General features: G+C 37.4%; 1 long non-coding RNA gene across 3 annotated transcripts in view; it reads right to left on the minus strand.

Moving 5' to 3' along the window:
- Positions 1-22,859, minus strand: part of LOC110363522 (uncharacterized) — a 114,663-nt gene that overhangs the window by 12,995 nt on the left and 78,809 nt on the right. For all 3 annotated transcript variants that reach the window (XR_010471681.1, XR_010471679.1, XR_010471680.1), the window contains exon 3: positions 18,632-18,668. This is a non-coding gene — a long non-coding RNA (uncharacterized LOC110363522). The remainder of the gene's footprint in view (positions 1-18,631; positions 18,669-22,859) is intronic.

The following is a 22,859-nucleotide window of genomic DNA, read 5'->3' on the forward strand; positions in this document are numbered from 1 at the left end:
CATACAGTTAATATATGTGTTGACTACAGAATTTTATCTAGGTAATCCACAAAAGACAGCCATGCATTAGCAGCCACCCAAGAGTTTGGCACAAAATGCTCTTCATAAGGCAGACAACAATCTTTACGTATAAGCACATCTTTAAAATTTCTAGGTATAATTTCCTGGACTGTGGGCTGTTATGTGTCACTCCAATCAGAAGATGCCAAAACCTCTCAGTCCAATTCTGGATTATAGTGGGTAGAGGAGAAATGGCCTTTGTTCCTGTGGATTCTATGCTGCTTGCTTCCTTCCTTACAGATCCCAGGTCAGCCCATCAGCATCCTTGTTTCGAGTACCACAGGATACAGGTTTATCTGTAACTCTCTCTTCGCCTGTTACCTCCTAAATACTGACCCTCAACCATGTGAGCATGCTGGACAATGCACTGAGGGTTTGTGGCCAGAAAGTGTGCTTTTTAGGTTGTTCCAGCCCTCCTCAGACCCGCTGAGAGGATCAAACTTTTCAGATTGTGTGCCAGCAAAACAGACAAGCCCAGAGGTTAAGGCAGCCTGCTAAGCTGTTTACAACACCAACAAGCCCATAAATTACAACCCTCATGGGAAAGGTCATAAGGAATCACACAAGGGGTTTCAGATGATATGAAAACTGATAATTTGCCCAGTGCGGAAGGAGACAAACACCCCCATCTCACTTAGTCTTACCTGCATCCAGCTAACTGTCCCACTTCAAAACCAGATTGAAATATTTTTGTTGTAAAGACCAACTGTTTCATCATCTTTGTCTTCCATGGTTTTTCCCCACACAATTTAAAATGTGAAAAGCAATGAAATATCTTTCTGTCTTATTAAACTCAGGTAAGAACCCAATTTCATGAAATTAGATGAAACCTCAAGAGCTTTAAATTAATTCCAGAGGAACTATGCTGACCAGAATAGTAGCATTAGAAGTCGAGTATAATGGCATACAGGACAAGAAATATTTTCTTCTTTCTAAAATCAGATTTTTAGTGGAACTTGTCTGCTCTGTTTATAAGATTTATTCCTCCACTTTCCTCTGTGAGAAACATCTGTTCTGTCACCTTTCTTAAAAAGAAAATCACAGATATAGTAAGTGCATATAAAGCTTCTACCAAATACACGTCTCTTTCTGAGAGCATATAAACCATAATTTGATTATGTCAAATAATATACCTATAATTATAATTTAATCATCTTGTAGTAATTTCTTATAGATTTCACTCTGAACCGCTGTTTTAACATTTGATTAAAAATACTAATGTGTCAAACATAAAAAAGAAATTGGGATTGAAACCGTATATGGGAATATAATTATACAGCAATTAAAGTACAATTGCATGATGATTACTAGAAAATTTAGAGCAACTGACATAGTAAAGGCATTTTTCTCTTTTAGTATGATATGTTAGGCAATTTTCTTGATTTCACTTCAGCAATCCTATCTTTTGGATTTTTTTTTCAATCTTAATTTTACATGGAAGCTTATTTAAAAAAACAAGCAAACAAACAAACAAACAGGCATTATCTTGGAAACACTTAAGTTTCTTGGGCCACATACCTCACATGAAACAATGTTTGAGTCACATCACTATCACCTTATAATTTTATTGACATGGATGCTAAATTAGTACTCAGTTGAACATGTCTGGTCATTCAGTGGGAAACATGAGCGTCTTTCTAGGATGCCATTTGTATGCAAGACACACAAATAATTCAGATCTCTCTCAAAATCAATTCACAACTATACATTTTACAAAATGATGCAATGTGAACTGTCCTTCATATAAGGTCCCAATTCTACAAAGCACTTGACATATGCTTAACTCTCTTTGAAATAACCAAAAGACTGAATCAGTTTCACTTTCTGAAGACTCCCATTTCTAATACAGTAAAATAAGTGTGCTAGATATGCTTTCAGCAGTGTGGTACAGTTTTCCTCTTTTCCTTTACTATTTATCTTTTTTTTTTTCTTTTTACAATGAACCTTTGTACTCAGCTGCAATAGTTTTGTTATTCTTATTGCCTCTAGCTGTCTTCCAACTCTGTCTTAACACAGTCCACCAGTATCCGTATCACATTAAAAATGTAATAGCTGCATCTGGAAGGGGATACATTTTCTAATATTTGTGATTTGCACAAGGGACCAAACATTGAACTTCAGGCTATAAGTTGGAGATGCATTTTTTTTGCAGCTAAGTCTTTTTGTATTCATAGTGTAAATGGAAATTGGTATTTGTTCACGTAACAATTAGATTAAGCTTCTAGATGCCATTGATCTGTGCACACAAATCTGGCAAGAGGCATGAATATGCAAATTTTGAATTATGTACACTTTTTAAAAGACTAGCCCATAACATCTCAACCACTTTCCTCATTGTCTTTAATCAAGTACCTTGCTTATTACTTAAATAGACTTCACATAACTATCAACAACGTAAAACTAAGAAAGTGGGAAAAGAAGGTAAGAGCTATTGTATTGGAAATCAATTTAATAGATTTATGACAACAACCTGTTGTGAGTTAATGAGTTACTAGTAAGAGATAAGTCCTTGAAGCAATCTGTCATACAGGTATGTCCCAACAGGTAACTTAAGGTGGAAGAGAGAGATATCTTAAGTGTTTGCTTACACATTGTAGAAAATAGTCATAGAATAATTTTGGTTGGAAAAGATCTTTAAGATCAGCAGGTACAACTTTTAACCTAACACTGTCAAGTCCACCTCTAAACCATGTCCCTAAGAACATAATTTGAGCAATGTTTATTTTAAGAAACTTCATGACGTACTGTGTTTCAACTGTTCCTCTAGACTTGGATGTTGCAGAGGTTGTGACTGTCATTTAACAAGCTGTACTTATTATTTAAAATTTAATTTCTTCTAGACCACTTGTTTTCATAAGTACTGACAGGAAAATGCTGAAAAAAGACTAAAGAGACTCATCTACGAGGAAAGACAGATCTGCCAAAATGGATATACTTCCTCTGAGACAGAATATCAGCACAAAATACCTGGATAGGCACAATAAACTTTTCAAAGGTGAGCCTTAAGAGAGAGCATAATGGTCCAGTGGTTAGGGCCCAGGACCAGGACTCGAGGCACCTGACTTCAGCTACAACATCTGTCACGGATGATCACTTGTATGACATTGGGTAAGACACTTGGGACCTAACCCAAAGATCAACTGCAGCTCAATACCTGGCCAGCTTTAGACTGGGCACTGTAGCCCTTTAGCTGACATGACACAGAGGTCACATCAAGTGATTCAACTGACTGAGGACCCAGGTACCATGTGGCTTTTGCACTGTACTCCAAATTGAAGAAGGCTGTGCTAGTTTCAAGGTGGGTCAGACAGGGCTACAATTTGGAGCCTCAGTGTAAATGCACTGTTTGTTTTGATTCCCACCTTTTCCTATAACAGCATTGCAAGGGTAAAAGCAGAAAGCTTGTGAGCACTCATAAACTACATGAACATAAAGAGAGAAGGGGTGAAATCTCACCACCTATGATGGGCAAATATGCATACACCTTTAGAGAAATAACCTGTCAAGATCTAATCAGCTCAGCAGTAGACATATAAGAGAAGCTGCAGAAGTCTAGCAGTCTTCAGACTACTGTCAGTGCCATTATGCCTAACACAGGGGAAAGACTAACCAGGAAAACATTTGGAGAAGCTCAGGTTGTTCCCGAGTGCATCTGGTTTTCGTTTTTGTTTTTTTGTTTGTTTGTTTGTTGTTTGGTTGGTTGGTTTATTTTTAGAAATCAAAAAATACAATAAAACCTTGAAAACACAAAACATGAGTGGAACAGTGACATCGGTCTTATTTTGTGAAGGACCTACAATAAGAGCTCTCATCAGTATGGCATCCCAGTCATTTCTGTGTGTGATCGCAGAAGCCAGAGACGAAACTTTATTGGCCATGATGCTGTATGTTCCAGTGTTCATCAACAAAGGTAAGTTTGGAGTTCTACACTGACACCTTCTGTTTCTTGTCATGGTCTGAACAAACACCATACAGAAAGAATAAAAACATGCAAAATACCCTCCTCTCCCTAAACTCTACTTTCACGATCTGGGGAAAAATGAAGCAGAGCAGACTCTTGCATAAGTCATGTGAAAGTGAAATGGAGGGAGAAATCCAGCAGTGGATGGCAGAAGTCTCCTGAAAGACAGCTCTTTTCAGCATTATTTGCATAGTGATTTGAACTGTTGGTATCAGAATATCTTACCTTATGTCTGTATTTTACACTTTGCTTTCCCTGCCCTCCTTTATGCTTTTACTTTGGCACGCAAGAATCTCTGTTTAACATAATTTGAAAACAAATACAGTGCTGTGTATCAGTGCTGTAACACACGAGACAGGAGCAGGAACAGCTACTTTTCTCTACAGCCTGAAAGCAAAGCAGGTAGCAACCATATCTTTCACTGCTGTGAAAAAGAGCAAGAACAGAGCATCAGGGCAGTAGCAGTCTCTGCAGGACAGGCTGCCTCTTCTCCCAGGTGGCACCAACTCCAATCCCCTCTCAGATGAAAGCTATTTATTTCATATGCATCTTTTAAGGGAAGTAGTAGCTGCTAAATCCTTAGGAGATATCATATCATAAAGCTTGAGATTCAAGCAGAAAGAGAAATCTGGGAATGATAATATAGTAGAAAAAAAAATAATAATAAAAAAAATCTGTGTATCTTTTAGAAGATATTACTGTGTACATCAGATTGAGTTACTGCTGTTAAATAATGGGTGTGTTTACATGTTTTCTTTGTTATTTAATTTCCTACAGCAACAAGACCTTTGTATTGTAATTCTGCTGCTATTTTTGACAGCTTATGGTGTTTTAGAGGTACCTTTTGAAATGCAACCTCAGTATAAAATCAGTGTCTTGAGGTAGAGACCTCGTCTGTCAGAGGTCCTGGAAAGTCTGGGCCAATTCACGCAGACAAAAATGAACAGCAGGTTGCCCAGTGATTTAAGGGAGATCTGAACGAACTTGCTCTACCTGAGGTAATAACAGTGCCTTTGAGGATAGTTGAGACAAAGTATAATGCCTTGAATTTAGGTGTTTGGGACCACAGGGACACAAGGGTGCAGAGAAGAAGAGGGAGGTCTTCAGTTGATTGTTTTCTCACTATGTGTAAATCTTGCCATTCCTTTTTCTCCTCAAAGGGTATATCCATAATTTAGATTTTTAAAGTTTGAACTCAAAATCTACAAAATACACATTTAAATAATGCAAATATATTATGCAAAGGCTAAGGATATGTAGGTGTAAGTCCACAAGCAACTTCAGTGATATTTTTGTCTTGTATTAGGACAAGAGAAATTTCACCAGCTACCCAAAATTCAAACTTGTCGTCACTACTTACCCTATTTTCATTTGACTTAGTGCTGGTAAGGTACGTAGAACTTGATATTCTTCTTTCTACTTGTTAGACATAAAGTCTCTCATCTGTTTTACATTCTTCTCTCTTTATCTTAATTTTATCTCATTTAATATTCTTTCATATGCTCTGTAAACATGCAGAACCACAAAAATCTGTAAATTAAGGCAGGCAGTGGTCCATAGAGCATACCTTGGCTGTCCTGACAAAGGTGTAGAAGATGTCTCTAAAGTGTCAGAAGAGGTCAGATTAGCCCCTCATTCACATAAGGGCAATTTCCAAGGAGCTGCTGCTGCAGCTGCTGAGAAGAAAAAAATATCCTTTGCAAACTTCTTCCTGTTTTGTTGAGAATCAAGATTTATTCAACCTTCCATTTGTAACTGTGTACTTCTGACCCAGGAGAAAGAGTAATTCTTAGTCATATAAGGCAAATAAATGTTAGAGTATCCTCAAAATAGGTGTCCATAACAAAAACACTGTCTTACAGTTTTCCCACCGTCACCTGGTAAAGTAGTCGCTACAAATGAACATTTCGCTGACCTAAAGGAAAAAGAGGTTAGAGGTGACATAAATGAGGCCATCACTCTATGAAGGAAAAGCTGTCTAAGTAATAACATAATTTATCCCAGGCACAGATCTGTTCTACCATGAACAGATTATTACAGGTATCCATCCTTGCTAGACCTAAATCCAATTGAAAAAAAAAAAAAGAAATATGTAAGACATGTAACATTGTACTGGACAGGTCATCCTCCTAGGCCAGTGCTCTCTCTGTGTGTGGTGCAAGGGACACTGGTCAGGGGATGCCTGGGCACTCCTGGCTGTTGGTTTTCCTCACACCTTCCCAGCATCCACAGCTGTTGTTCCTGGGATGAAGAAGGGCACATCCTCTCCTGTTCTTGATTATGAACCTGTTGTTTATGAATGTGTGTAATTGCCTCTCTGGTCTGGCTGATACTGTCTGCCCCATGTCCTCCTCTGGCAACAAATTCCAGATATTCACTAACCCCTGGGTAAGGAAGTGCTTCCTTTAACTGCTTCAAGTAATAGTTTTAAGAAATATTCCTAGCACTGTTTTACCTTTGCTGTATTTACTACCTTTGAGAATCTGTAAATCTCAGTCCTATCCTTTCTCAGCTTCATGCTGTTTAAAACAGCTGTGCCAAACTAGTCTTCCTAGTGCCTCCTCATACAGCAGCAGTTACAACCCCAACACCCATTCAGTTGTCTTTCCTCACACCTCTTCTTAGCTCTGTTCTGCCTGAGATGTGGACACCAGAATGGCACTGAAGTCATGCACCCACCACAACTCTGCACAGGAGTGCAATGATCTCCTGTCTTTTCCCACTACCTCTTCTGCTGAGCAGGCGCTGCATAAAGTACTGCATATCACCCATTTAAATTGACTGTGAATCTGAACAACCTTAAGCAACTATTCCATGTACTTTCTCCTGCTTCCTAATTCTCTTTTCTGCCCAAAGCACAAGAAAAATAGACTTTTTACAGCAGATTATAATACTATTAAGCCAAGGACAATGCATGCAGAAAACATATGAATATTTTTAAACTGCTTTAGGACCGTTTCCATGTTTACCATTAGATCTTTCCTCACAAATTACTATTTAACTGTAGCTTCTTTATGACCTAGCTCCAATGCTGTCAAGACAGAGCTGTACAAGCAGGCCCTAATGCAATTTCATCTTCAGCGTCTAAAGGCAGAACAGATCATTAATTTTTGTAAAAGCAAGCAAAGATTCAAACACCCAGAAGGGAAATGCTTAAGTGCATTCTCAATATTGGGCACATTATTTAAATACTGGCTAGAATAAAGGCTTAAATAAGCTACACTGGTCACAATGACATTACCAATACCTATGTCCATTAATTACATCTTCATCTCATCCATAAACCCTCTCATCAGATATGACCATTTTTAAAGCATTTTCATGTGAAAGATTATTCTCTGTTTCTCCCAGTTGTAAAGAGATAATGAAATGGCATATATAAGTAGCATAATCGAAAAGCAGAACATAATATAATTCAAAAGTCTTCACTCAAAATTATTAACAGTGGTTGATGATTTTTGGATACCCAGTCCACTTTGGTTTTCAAGTGTTATTTTCAGCACTTTACATATGCACATGAAATCTGAATGTATGCTTTAAAGGAAGAAAAATCAAAACATTAAGTGCCACAGGTTACATCACAGTCATCTAAAATCAGCAATGAACTGTGATTGACTAACAATAAATAGCAAACATAAAATCCAAGAGGAAACAACTAATATAAATTTGTCGACTAGAAAATTTCAAATTAGATTCATTATTAGAAAGAAAGGCATTGACTGCATCTAATAAAATATGAAAGGATTGCATTACCATAAACCTGAGTTGTGACATATCACCATGCCAAGATGCCATGAAATATCATAGTGTGTCACAGCCTTTACTGAAAATCAAAAAGCAGAAAATTAGTGACAATATAGCCTTATGAATCTTCTAGATCCTCATTGTTTTGGCCTTCAATCAGAAAAGGGTTCATAACCAAAGAAAGGCTTTCACTTCCCTACACTCAAAGGAAACATTTTATTTCTCACTTGCAGCTTATGTGCAGGAATGACTATTGATGCAATGATGTCCAGATGATAGAAGCTGTGGTTCAATTATCAGTATCTCTTTTCTGCATGTAATCTGGCATTGCTACCAGGAAAAGGAAACGTGCTGCAGTTTTCCAATTCAAATACAATAACAATTGTTCATGCTTTAGTCATGAACCTACCTGCAATATTTACTGAAACAATGTGCTTGTCAAAGGCCAAAAAAGGTCCATCTATCAGCATATTATTACTGTTAGACCATTTGGGGTTGTTTGCTTTTTTCGTCCTTTGTTTGTTTGTTTGCTTGTTTTTTTTGTTTTGGTCTGGTTTGCTTTGGTTTGTTTTGGCTGGGTTGATTTTGGTATTTTTTGTATTTGTTTTTTGAGGGGTGGGGCTTCTGTGGGTTTTTTGTTTGTTTTGGTATTTTTTTGTTTGGGGTCTTGGTTTGGATTTTGTTGTTTTGTTTTGTTGGGGTTTTTTTACTTCTTCCTTTTGTGTAGGTTTAAAATCAATATTAAAAACACTGTTTTAGCAACTACTGAATCAAGCAATCTCATGATTCTGCAGGTGTGACAAATGAATAAACTGACCATAACAAGGTCAGATTTTAATAATCTTTTTCATTACCATGTAAAAAAACCCCCTTCCATAAAGGCTGACAGCATTGTACAGGAGTGGTTCATCTGACTCTTCACATCAGATTGAGGTTCAGAGTGACTCTTTTGTTCATGCAGGCCTGTTATCAATGCTTCTCAGAACATCTCTACATAAAAGAAGGTCCCTGAGACTCTTTCTGCTCTCAAGTTTCTTCACCTGCTGTATACTGCTACTCTTCTCGTACTTTTCCTATTTTGTTATATGCCTTCACTGCCAGAAGAAAATGTTTTTTCTTTAGTCTTCCAACACAATAGTTAATGCCACACTAATGCTCCTACTAATATTCCATGTACACTAAGAATATAATTTTCATGCCATTTCATGTTGGAGCTCCAGAATAAGATTCTCTCTTTGTGAATAAGACAGTACTGGCATAATGGTTTTTCTACCTGAAATGCTAAAATCTGGACAGCAACATGTCAGACATAAATACTAATTTTGATCGCAATTGAGTGCCCCCTGCAAGCAGAGATAAACCTTTGAAACCCTGGCAAACAGATTGTAGTGCTTTGGTGTTTGGTAGATTTACATTAAATACAAAAATAACCTAGTCACGATTTGTCATGTATCTTTCCACTTTCTTCCTGAAACCTCTGTCTTTTCATACTAAGCAACTCTTTTAATAAATACAGAGGAAGATTTTACATTTCTGCATGGGTACTCTGTAATAATATTTAGTTGACAAGACCTATAGAGGTCACAACTCATTGGTGTTTCAATATTTCTCTGTGCTACGTAAATATATCTACAACATTTTTTTTCTCTCTGTGTTTCAGTTTTGGTTGATGCTTGTCTGTCTATCTCAAAATTAAAAAAAAAAAAAAAAAACTAAATACTGTTTCAGATATTTAAGATTTGTGACAGCTATGTTACCATACACTTATCTACATACACTTTTTAGCTAATTAAGAAACTACACATAGCATATCTATTAATGCAATTTATACACCTGACAAAAAAAAAATCAAATATTTTTAATTCATTAACTCAACAAATACCTGTACATGCTGCATTAATGCTACTGTTTCTGTAGCAATTAATGTAACTAATAAAATTCTTCCTCACGGTGAGTCAATGTCATATGTTTGATTAATTTACACCCCAAATGTGCCCTCTCTTCTTTGTCGCTGAGAAAATGCTAAGAACTTAATTCTTTCTTTTTAATTAACTATTTCAATTGTCAAAGGTGGTGGCAAATATCTTAATTTTTTTAATAGCTTAATTTTAGACCTGCTCTGAAGTAAGCTTTTGAAACCTTTAGTCCCTCTTTATTACAATAATCAGATTTTTTAGGATTCTTTCTCATAACAGCATGCCAGAATCTTCTTACTCATCTGAGACATCTGCTCTCTACAGAGGAAAAAAAAATCCTTCCCTAATGAAACTTAAAAAGAAACATTTCTGCATATGCAAGATGGAATTCATTTAAAAGTATGAAGAAAGGTATGGTTTCCCTCCCTAAACAGTAATGACTCATACAGAAAAAATTCTCCAGAACTTCTAGCATAATATTTTTTCCTAAAATAATTATGGAACTGATTCACTCTTGCATTGCTCCAGTCCCAAAATACATTGAAATCAACTGACTTCCAAACTAGAATTATACTGCAATGAATCAGTTTTTATATATATTTAAACCAAATTATTTCCAGATACATGTTCTTTTAATATTAAACACCCTCTACAATGCATGTTTCTGTACCTGAATATCAAACTACTCATTCCTTTACCTACTATTTTTTTTTTTTGTGCAAAACAGAAATTACGAAATACTAAAAAATATACAAAGCTATTAAAAGCAACTCAGATCTCTGTTTTCTCACCTTCTCTCACAATAGTCTGCAAGTTCTCTGCTCTTGGCTTCATGAAGAGGAATAAACTGCTTTCCTTGAGGATTCCTTCCTTGGCCAAATATTGTGGGGTGCTCTAATTACATATTGTACATATTGTCTTCAGTATTTTTCCATGACAAGTACAGACAGATTTCTAAATTACAAGAGTCCTTATACTGTGTATTTTACAAACTATTAAACTCTTTATGTTACCTATATCTTAAGTGCTGAAAGGTGTAAGAAGCAAGACCCCACCTTCTACTGATGAGGACAGACATACTATAGAGAGGTGACTGGACCGAAGTTGTATGTCATTAGAGGAGGATGGGCAGAAAGCATCAGATGAAAAACTACCAGATTCTAGTGCTACTACTGATTCCTCAGAGATGTCACTCTGTGTATCTTGAAAATGAAAGTATTTTACACACCAGAAAGGAAAAGAAACAGAGGGAGAAAAGCTCTATCATTTCTACTCCCAACATTTTCAAAAGTACACAGAAATCACCACTAAAAAATTGAGTATTTAGCAATTTCAAATGCATGCCAGAAGTGAAGGAGTTAGGCAATTAGTGTCATGAAATCTCATAGATAAGTCACTCAACTTAAGCGTGATAATGCCTATTTTGGAAAAGGATTCAATTAAAATATATGTACACTGACACAGACTGTGAGCACACAGGAGTTGAACACTGAAAGAGGTTTAAAAATTCTGTAAGTAAAAAATGCATAATCATCAATAATAACAATCAAATAACAACTATGAAAATCACTTATCTACCATTACGTATTCAGCGTTTTTCAGTAAAGTCACTACGTGGTTCCAAAAAATTGTGCCAAGACCTTACACAATTCTAAATTTGTTGATTTCTCATTAACCCAGCTTTATGGTTTGGGTTTGTCTTTTGGTTTGTTGGGGTTTTTGTTTGTTTGTTTGTTTGGGTTTTTTGAGTTTTGTTTTACTTTGAGCAAATTCATAATTTTGAATAAAATTACTGTGACTATGACAAAATAGCCTTTTAGCCAGGAAAAGAACCTACTTTGCTGAGAAACTAAGAGATTTATAATAAGAGACAAAATTTTTGAAAATAAATTTAAATCAGAAATAAAATCTTGTTGGACCCAGAATTTTCCACCTTTATATTCACTCATTATTCCTTCCAGTGTTCCAAGGAAATACATACCAACATTTTTTTCCACTTTTTACTTGCATACTAGCAGATGCAGCACAGCAGAATCCATATTAAATGTATCAAATCTTTAGTGAGTCTGTAGACTGAACAAGCACGTCAACACTTTATGCAAATCACATAACCACTACTTGATGATGACCTTTAGGCAACGGGTATCTGAAATTGACACGGATATTGGATTAAGTGCTAGAGAAGACAGAACAAGTCTGTTTCCCACACAACCACAAAGAGTATGATTGAGACTTAGAAGCTTCCACCTGAGTTCTCTGAAAATACCCAGTGCGGGCATCCTGTGATAATGGCTGTGTTAACAGAGGTTCCCTCCCTATCCGCCTCCATAGGCACTCATTACCGTCACTTACTGCCTAAGCAGTAGTCATCAAGGACATACATGTCCTGAATTTAAATGACAGAATACAGGTGTAAAGCATTTGTGATTGTGGTGTGGTTGGTGATGACACCTGGAAGAAGTCAGCAGTAAAAAAAAACACTCAACATCACCTCCCCCTAAGCTCCAGCTGCACAAACTGCAGTGAAACAATTTAGGAGTTCTGTTTCTCTTGCCTCACATGTAAGTATACATTTTATTAAAGTGATAGGTCATTAGGCTCTGATTTCCACAGTTCTCAAATACCTATGAACAGTTGCTTGACAGTTGAAGGCCTCCAACAACTTAGTAGTTACAAAGAGCACAAAGTGGGAAACTATAGATCCTGCTGGTGGAGCAGCCAAGTATAGAAATAGGCTGCCTGGTTTTGCCCACATTAAGACAGTAGGAATTAAAGAGTACAAGGTGGGGGAGGAATTGGGGACCTAGAGAAATGGCTTGCCAAATTGCACTCTGATGCCTTGCTACTATTGCCCTGCTGCAAGAAGCTTTGTCCATAGGACACTGATAATGCAGGATACACCCAGATTACACTCTGAATTCTACAAAATCCAGAAAAATAACAGAAAACTGGAGGCAGGATTTTTCTTTAATGTGATTCAGGTTAATGTACCACACTAAGAAGACACTACATAGAACGGAGACCATCTGATTTATTAGTAAAACAAATGTTAGGACCTCTACTTTAAATTTCAGAAATGCAGAATTATTTTCCTGCTGAACACAGTTGATGCGTAATAAAAACATGCAAGTGAACACCACAGGGTATAGAAAACCCACAACATACTCAATTTTTTTAGTACTAGAAGGAGGTTTTGTTTGATATGCACAATGACAGTATGAAATGTCAAATAAAACAGTAGTCCAAGAAACATGGTATTGATCAAATCTGAGACTATAACATTAATGATTTCTGTTGCTGAGCAGAACTGCCTGATTTATAAGTAAAATGCGTAAAAATCAGTTTAACCATTCAATGGAATTTTTAAATAAAAACATCATCAGTTCCGAAGCCAAACCAATGTGAGTTAATAATGTTCAACAACAGATTCGATTTCAGTTTTATGAAGGACCGTGTGCAGTCCCAGTGACTAATAAAGCATACAAGGAACCCTGTTTTGACTAAGTTCAGAACCTAGAGATTTAGAATAAAACCATACCTAACCTGAATGGACTAAAATAAACATAAATGCAGAAGATTGTTGGAGCAGGTCCTCTTGGAAACACATTTCTGGGCTCATGAAGGAACAAGAAAACAGTCAGGACTAGATTTACCAAGTGTAAATTATGCCTGACCAACCTGATTGCCTTCTAGGTGAAAATGAATTTATTTGAGGACAAGGGGAGAGCAGTAAATCTCTTTTACTTCACCTTTCGTGAAGCTTTTGACACTCTCTACCAAAACAGCCATGGGTCTGAATGTAGATGTTACAGTCTATATACATAGATAAGCACACAGATGGAAAATGGGTGGGTAGGCTCAGAAGGCAGAGATTCATGGGTCATAGTCTACCTGGAGATAACAAGCAGATTACCATCTGGGTCTGTTCTGGGATCTATCCTCCTTCACATCTTCATCTATGACTTGGAGGAAGCCATGGATGTCACTCTCATCAAGCTTGCGTGTGACACCACATTAATGGTGGTGTCAGGGGGACCAGTTGATACATGCAAGGGCAGGGCTGCTGTTCAAAGGGAAAGGATGGAGGAATGGGCCAAGAAGAGCCCTGTGAAATTTAACAAGGACAAATGCCATGTCCTGCATCTGGGAAGGAGGAACCCCTGACAATGACACAGGCTGCAGCTCTGTGGAAAAGAAACATTAGATCTTGGTAGACACCAAACTGAATGTGGGTCAGGAAGGACACCTGGCAGTGATGGAGACCAACAGCATCCTGGGCTGCATTACCAGCAGCACAGCTGGTATATTAAAGGCAGCACTTGTTACACCACATCTAGAATATGACATCTGATTTGGGGACCTCCAGTACAACTCAGGCATCAATAAATGGGAACGAATTCAGTGGAGGTTCACTGCGATGACTGGTGTCTGGAGCACTTGCCTTGTGAGAAGTAACAGATTTTCAGCTTTGCATTGCACTCACTCCCCAGGATACTAAAACCATTTTCAGTGAAAAATGGAACAATGCTTGCAGCCACCACCAGTTAGAGACAAAGAGAAAAAAATGCCAGACATTCATAAGCTCAATGTCTCCAGTGTAATATCATTATCAGAAATCTCATAGAGTAATCCAAATTGATACAGAAAAATACTTCTAAAGGATGATATTAGGTATGTGACATTTGAGGAGACTTTTTATTTTCCAGTCCTTTAAGAAAACTCTTTGAGATGCTTAGAAAGAATCATAGAATCTTTTTGATCAGAAGAGCCCCTCAAGATCATTGAGTCCAACCATAACCTAACTCTAGCACTAAACCAGAAAAGTTGGATATAAAAAATTTGGTCATTATTCAGCCAGAAATCCCAGGAGGGAGGGAATGAACTCTTCTTCTCTCACATGTGGCAATACTGCCAGCGCCAACAGCCAAGAAGTGCTGAGGAGCCTACATTCCCCTAAACTGGAACTAACTGAAAGGGACCAAGTGCATTAATTACTATCTACAAGAAAAAAATGATATTTTCTGTTTTTCCTTTCAGCCCTGATGAGTGGCCTTAAGGGGGCTGTCATTTATACTGAGTTTTCCTGATACACAGAAGTGCACTGTCATTGTTTTGGATGCCAAAAAATGATTTTATTCCATGTTCCCCTGACATCAAAGAACTAGATTAAATGACACACTGAAACAAGGGCTAGTCTGGTTTTATTACTACTTTGCGTGTATGTGTATATACATGCACACACCACAGCAAATCAAGGTAAAATTGCCTAAGTCATTTTGGGTTTCAAGGTCTTAAAATAACCAACTTCTGTGTTTTCCTCTTTCAGCCTTATTGTTACATTAAAACTACACTGTTCCCAGAATATTCTTGTGTGATTCAATATCATTGCATTTACAGCTGCTTCTCTCTCCCTGTTCCTTTCTCTATGCCTATGATTGCCTTTCTGTTTCTCCATAGCCTGCAATATCCCTCCAAGGAGCAAAGGAAAACAGTTCTGTATTGCTCAGAAAAAGGAATCCACCTCCTGACTTCCAGCTGTGATACAGGAACAGTCTGAAATGAACCTCACACCAAGCAACACACTTCACCTGGTAATTCCTCAAAGCAATGAGACGAAAAACAATGGCAAGTAATTCACAGTAAAAATATTCACATTAAAGTGACAATTTTAGAAACATCCTATATAGACAGCTCTCTAACAAGACAGAAAACAGTACAGCTGAAAAATAATTAGAGAATAAAATGGCTGTGGAATATCAGTATTTCCTGACGGGGTTAGGTTCTCAAATGTAACACTGAAATTTCTTTTATTTTCCTCAGAAGAATTCCTTCACTATCTTGCTTTTATATCCCCGAGGTTTTTGTACCAGAGATTTTGTACTAATTATTTTCAGGTTTATTCCTTTTCTTTATAGCGCTGTAAGTTCACTCCAGTTCCACATGCTGCAGTCTGGGGTTGCACACCCAAAAATCTGCTTTCCAGAGGCCACATGCCTTCCTGCTCATCAGGACTTTGTCACTGAAGTGCTGTTTATCACATACACCAGGTCCTATTTCTGTCTTTCATTTGTTAGGCAACTACAGAGACCTGATCATGTTTTACTTTCCTACCTTCTCAGCAGCCACTTAAGGTTACATATTCTCACCAATAATTTAATGAAATCAAAACCTGATTCCAACAAGCAGAAGATTCTGAATGAAGGCTTAAACGTAAAGTTCTTTTTATTAGATACTACTTTTATGCTGTCTGTGGTTCTGTCAAGGAGAAAAAGATGGTCAATAGGCATTACATAAATTAAAATTGCTGTTCTTACAAAAGAAAGAAATGGTCACTTTTAACATCTGATAGCGAGCAGATACTTTAAAAATAAAGCCACTTTTGAAATCTACAGGTTTTTAAATATTTTTTGTGAGATTTTAATGAAATATTTTGTTTAGATATTTCTGAAAAACTCTTCTGATTCCAGCTTTGGAGAAGGACTGAGGCGGGATGGGGGATGAAAAAAACAGATATAGGAAGTTAGCTCCACTGTTTGAATTAATGTTTTTCCTGGCATAACCTGAAAGCCCTACACCAACATTCAGCCTGAAAGGGTGCTAAATAAAATCCATCTAAGATTGGCTACACATAAAATGAAATTAGACAGGCAGTTTGATTGTTTTCACAAAAAGTTTGAACCAGTGCATGTGTATTACCCAGAATTGCCTAACTGATTATGTTGACGAGATCTCAAATTTACAAAACAGCAATAGCCTGAACTGCACATGAAAAACATGTCAGCTGTTCTTCCTGCATTTTAACTAGGTACCAATTTAAGCCAATTATAGCTATTCTAATTATTTGAGAAATATGACTACATAAAACATCTGATTTCTAGTTGATTTAATTAGATGTCTGCATTACCAAATCCTCCTTACTGATAAAGGTTATATCAGATCATGGACACTGGAGAATGAGTGAATCTTTTGCATGCACCCGTTCAAATGGGATCAATTTTAGACAATGGTTTGACTGATTCAAGGTTTTCTTCTAGAAGGTGGATCCAGAAGGAATGGCATTTCCTCAGAAACAGAAGAGACAGAGTTGTTTGAAACAACTGGTACAAAATCAGAGTGCTTGAGCAGCAACATGATTCCTGAAGAACATCCCAATATGGAGAAGTGAAGCATATCCTCAAATAATCATATGTATACACATACACCTCTGCATATATTTACATCTGTGCAGGGAGAAAGAATGTATGACCTGAGCTACCTATGTGAAGACTGATGTATTTTTGATCTATTGCCCTGGGCATTTTTGCTTCTCTAAACATATATCCATGAAAAGGTGAACTGTAAGCCTCAGGTAGCTGCAAGGCTGAAGCTCTCAAACATGGGAAGCTGAGGAACTTGGGGCATCATTTATCCTACAGCAGCTGGAAAGCAGAGCAGGTCTTGCAGAGCAGGTCTTGCAAAGGTGGAGTCTGTTAATTTTGAAAGTCCATCTTCACCCTGCCTAAGTTCAGGAAAGATTAAAAAAAAAAAGTCTGATATACAGGTTCCAAACTCAATAAGGCAGGAAGCTCCGCTGGGACAGATTCCTCAGCTTAACAACACTGTTTATCAGTCTTTACTGCAATCCTTCAAAACAAGAAGCTTCCCTACTGTCTTTTTGTTCAGCTTTTTTTTTCTTCTTTTTTAAGAATAATCTCTAAAGCATTGTCATCAGAAAGTTATCCTGCATTTTTGAGACAATTATTGTTACATTGGTTTATGTCACATCTTTAAAGCTTTTGGAATCAACAGAGACAAGACCAGAAAAATATCTCAATATGAGGATTTTCATCTCTATTTGTAGGACTTTATTTGGTAAAAGACCAAAAGATGTTGACTATCTAATTTAATTGCCTAAAGGTAATACTGGTTACCAAAGAAACCCCAAAATATATTTATTAAACACTGAAAACTCCTTATTGGAAGTACAATCCAGTAAATGTCAAGATGAAGTGAGTCCTGAATTTAACTCCTTTTTACTTTCTGTAGAGAACTGAATTTAGATTCTCTACAGAGCTTCCTACTTAGTACATATTTCCATAATGTTGCATATGGATCAGAACAATAAATCTGTAAAGTTTATTGACTTGTGGAGTTTGTTTAGTCAAAATATTTCCTCCCTTCTATAGGGAACCTTCTATAGGGAGCCCAAGTGTTGATTATGAGTCTCCAGGAGGATGCTGGAAAGAGACAGGCAAGGTCTGGGTTCTCCTGAGTGCTGAATATTCATAGAAGGTGCCTGCAATTATGTAATTGGATAAATGATATTTAGGATCCATCTTTTACCTATCTAAGATAAATTATGTTTTAAACCCATGCCAATACAAAGACACTAGGTATATTCAAAATATTGAGTTCTCTTTTAACAAGTTAAAGAGTATGTGAGTGTAAATGATCAGATAAAATAGTTCCTGTGCATTAGCAACACTTTTGGTCAAGTGGAAACAATAACTCTTCTTAGCATAAAAACTTTGGTATACCCAGCATATCTCAATGCACATGGCTTTTGGCTTGGTGCACATCCATCATTTTATTGTATACAATTCCTCCTGACTGGGCTGCACCATTTAACAATTCCTTCTAGGTATATTGTTCTATAGGCCTTTGACTGTCCAAGATTCTTCCAAAGTAGCTTTAATCTTACGTATTATTTTTGCAGCTGAAAAATCTAAATGTGATTTGTTGGCTCTTTGTCATCAAATTGTGACAAAACTATGGCTGGAGCTTACGCTGCTTTTTGGCAGACCAAAATTTCACTATAGATAAGGAGACTGCTCTCTCTGACACCTATCACATTTAATTCTGTAGTCACAAATAAAGTTTCACAATATGCCAGATGTTTCTACTATCCTATTGTAGAAAATAAACTGCAAGAAACCAAATCACACTTACTTAGAAGGTTACCACCTCTTACCTCAGTAGCAACTGGTGATATGTGCAATATTAATTATCTGCAAATATGAAGGAAAAAAGATTAAATTAGATTTATTATTATTATCCTAATACTTCAAACACCACATTATTTCCCCATCTGCCAATGAGTATTCTTCTCATATTTCAAATATCACACACTTTCCCATATGTCAATGGGTCATGCAGGTGCCCCTACACAGAGAAAAATGTGCAGATCAGACTGTAAAGAACAAAACTCCTCAGCTAATTTCACTAGCACCTGATTTAACTTACTTTTCTATTGAGGTTTTGTATAATGTCTTGTACCATCCCACTTAGAAATTCATATTCCTGGATCTCTCATTGATATGAATATAAGTTAGCGTATAAACGGGAAACAACAGACCTGATAATACTGTAAAAAAATTGTTTATAATCATGTAATGGAAAAAAATCTTATATACAGATTTTTGCTTCCTATAACAGCTTCATAAACTACAAGGGACTACAGTTTATAGTGTGTGTAGTGCCATAACTCACCATGTCTTTATTTTAATGCAGTAACTTGGAGGTGATCTTGGGTTCCTCACCTCTATCTGTCTCACTACAGTAAAAAACAGATCCCTTCATTCTCAAGCAGTAAAAGACAAAGCAAAAGCAGTGAACTGAAGTATGAACTGTTGTCCTGGTTGCAGTGATTACTATAGGAGGCAATGATGGGAAGTAAAGTGATCTCAGACAGTGTCATTGCACAGAGGTACCAAAGGAGGATACAAGTGAGTAGGAGAGATTAAATTGACATCCTCAGAGATTTGAGTATGACAGAGGTAATAACTCCCTCCCTGAGAAGGAGTTACACCTGGTAGTGGTTCCCAGAGCTCTCCTGCACAGTCTGTGAGCGCCCTAGGAGGAGCCCCGGGAATATGACATATCTAAGGTTTACATAATACCCAAGTGGCTTCATACAGTAGGATTAAACAGAGGCTCTGCTTTTTAAAAACCTTGCCCAAGTATTGTTAGGATTATCATATATCAATAATTAATGTAATTAAAGGGCAGCATATATGCCTGTACTGAATCTTTGTTGAAGATGCTATTACTAGATTAATTATTTTTTTTGTTTTGTTTTGTACTTCAGGAATAAACAAAACCTCACTGTGGAAAAGAAACACTGCAACTATAATCTATTCATTATCAGCCTTTAACAAAAAAGGGAGTGTTTACAACTCCAAGAATGTGAGGTAAACAATTAAGGAGGTGCTGCTATTTGCTGTTGCTTAGGGTTGATGGAGCATGCAGTGCATGACATGAGTGATTACTGGACCCTCGTGAAAGTTTCTGTGCTGGCACACAAAGGCCTCTGTCTTGATTTTAAGCAACTATCCAATAATAAGATCTGTAATAATTAGTTGCCAAATCTAGCAAAGCCCCAAGCTTGACTGACCAATACTTACTGAAGGATACCAAAACAGTTCAGCCCACATTTAACAGGTTTACACATAAGCAGCAAAGACATTAAGCCCTTTTCTTTACTACAGAATTATATTAGAGACAGTATAAATACTGTAGCTGTGGTGTCTGTAACATAGGAACTCCCTATGGCTAGGCACAAGAGAAATTTAATTTTTCCCTTTCAAACATTTCTCTAAGCCCTAATTTCTAATCCAATTGCTCTTCAGTTCTTTCCCTATGCTAACTCAAGTCACAAGAGAAAAAAACATTCAAAATCCCTCCTATTCTAATTAAAAAGGTCTTGTCTTGTATTACTATGAGGACACATTCTGCTCCCTCCCAGGAAACTTGATGGTCTCTATTTTGAGAGATCAAACTCAAACGGTACAAATGAGTTTCTGAGTCTTTGTTCCTCTTTCTTCTCTATGGTAATTAAAACTGGCAGACAGAAAGAATGCACAGGTTGACTTTCTTTTATTCAGGTCAGCTAATTAAACCGTGGTATTTTTAAAGTATCTATCATTTTCATTTCAGAGTGAGCATTTTTTTGAAACATCTTCAGGACTCAGGACTTCATGAAACAATGATTAAAGTCTTATACATCTGGGACCCTGAGTCTTCCTGACAAAGAACGTGTCTCCAGGTTCTAAGTCATCTGTCTTTTTTTGAAAATGCCAGCCTGAGTGGAAACTCACAATTTGCAGCCACTAAAAGATGGGACAGCTCATAGAATGTTCTAAGGCAAATTCTCTCCCTTGGTAAGGACACCCAGTTCCCATGCCCCCTGACAGGGTAGCTGGTCAGCATCTAGTGGAATCCTGCTTGGTCCCCATTCAGACCCTCCCCTCTTCTATCAGACCTGAACACCTTCTCCAGCAGCTGCTCATGATGACTGATATTGGTTTGCAGACCAGGCTCAAAGCTAATTTATAAATTGTGAGAGTAAATTTACATTCCAAAAATTGCACAAAAGCATTTTTCATCTATTAAGAGAACTGTGCTGTGTTTAGTCAAAACATTCAGAATAAGCCTTTTCCCCAGCAGACATGGAGGCACAGCTCCACTGAAGTTAATGGATCTGTACTGATTGACACCAGTGGAGAAGCTAGCTCAGGATTTGAATTTTTTAATACTAAACAGATTTCATTTGGACTCTAATTTCAACACACAGCACCTCACCTCAGGCATTCATTTTATATCCTGTATGGCTAATTTGTACTAAACATAAAATTTGCTGTTGTCTATGGGACTGAAATATTCAACCTACCCATGCATGCCGAAGTCAGGTACCCCTGTACACTCTGGAGTCATTAGAATATGCTATAATAGGTATATCTGTGCATTTGGGAATGCACATAGAATTTTATAAAAACGTTTTCAACTGTTTACTGAGTCTTTAATTGCAGGCACTGATGTATTTACTCCCCATGCAATTGCACAACAAGTAAAAGATCAATTTGCACACCTACAAATTCTGAATTTTAGTACGTTCTTATTTCAGTGAGAACCCAAATCCCACCTGAGCAGGGCAGAAAAACTTGTTGCCCAAGGTATTTTTTCTAAAATGAGGAAAACTGGAAGTAAATAAAAATCAAAGCTCCTGAGCTACACCTTTCTTTACCATCATACCAGCAGAACACACTCTAAGACCTGGGAATTACATTTCTGTCTGGGGCAGAGACAAAGTCAAATGAAACACCCTACTATCAGGCAGGCGTGCCGCCTCACTGAGAGCTGCAGCATCCTGCCTGTTGGGTTATGTGGCTGTTACAAGGCAAAGGCAGGCAACCTGCTCCTCCTGTTGGCAATCCCCTGTGTTTTGGTTATACTGCATTAAAAGCAAGGAGGATTACACACCAACATCTGAAACAAAATATACTGCTGTACCTAGTCTGTCTTGGCGAGAGAGTAGAATTCAAACTTTTAAATTAGAGAAATTATAATATTTCACCAAATTTGCTTCCTTGTTAATTACCTCCCAACAGTAGCAATAAAAATTCTGTCTGAAGAAAATATAATTCACAGGTCTGATTGAAAAAATTACAAGCTTTAAATTCTCAGAAGAAGCCCCAGCCTTATCCAGGCATCCAATATTCAGAGGAGATGCCAAGGGGAATCTGTCCACCATTCCTTCTAGTGTGTAATCTGAAGCTGTTAATAGCCCTAAGGTGCCTTGGCTAACTATTTCTCGCCTGCTCTAATCAGGATTAACAACTTCTGAAAAATGAGTTTCCTTCTTGTTTTAACTGTGATCGGCATGGCAAAATCTTTTAATTGGCCTTGCCAGCCCCTCTGTGCTGCCAGGAAGCTCCATTGTCCCTTCAAGTTTGGGGAATGAAGTGATCCTGGGGCTTATCACATCCCCAGTAAGACGAACACCTCCAAAGCATATCAGTCAGTTTGGATCCCTAAGGAACAAGATAGGTCTAACACTGGCCAAAGACTCAGGCTTACAATCAGCTTCCCAATGGCCTCGAACAAGTCATATCAAGCGCAGTCTTAGGATCCTCCTCTACTTCAGCTTCCTGTTTAAAATCTCATATAGCAGTAGTTTGGATCTGACACTTTTGAAAAGCAGGAACCACGCTGTTTCTGGCTCAATTCCTTGCAGTAAAAACAGGTAAGATTTGACAGAGGGCATCGTATTTACCCTAGCAATAACTGGAGACTGCTCAATGACTAAAATGTTAAGACTGGCAAAATGAGGCAGATAGAATAAGGGCCCAAAAAGGGCAAATTCAAGAGACGAAGGCCTGAGCCTGAAAGGGAAGTCTGCAAAGGTGGAAAGGCATGGGGAA

Source organism: Columba livia, chromosome 3 (genome assembly GCF_036013475.1).
Source record: "Columba livia isolate bColLiv1 breed racing homer chromosome 3, bColLiv1.pat.W.v2, whole genome shotgun sequence".
Taxonomy (NCBI): Eukaryota; Metazoa; Chordata; class Aves; order Columbiformes; family Columbidae; genus Columba; species Columba livia.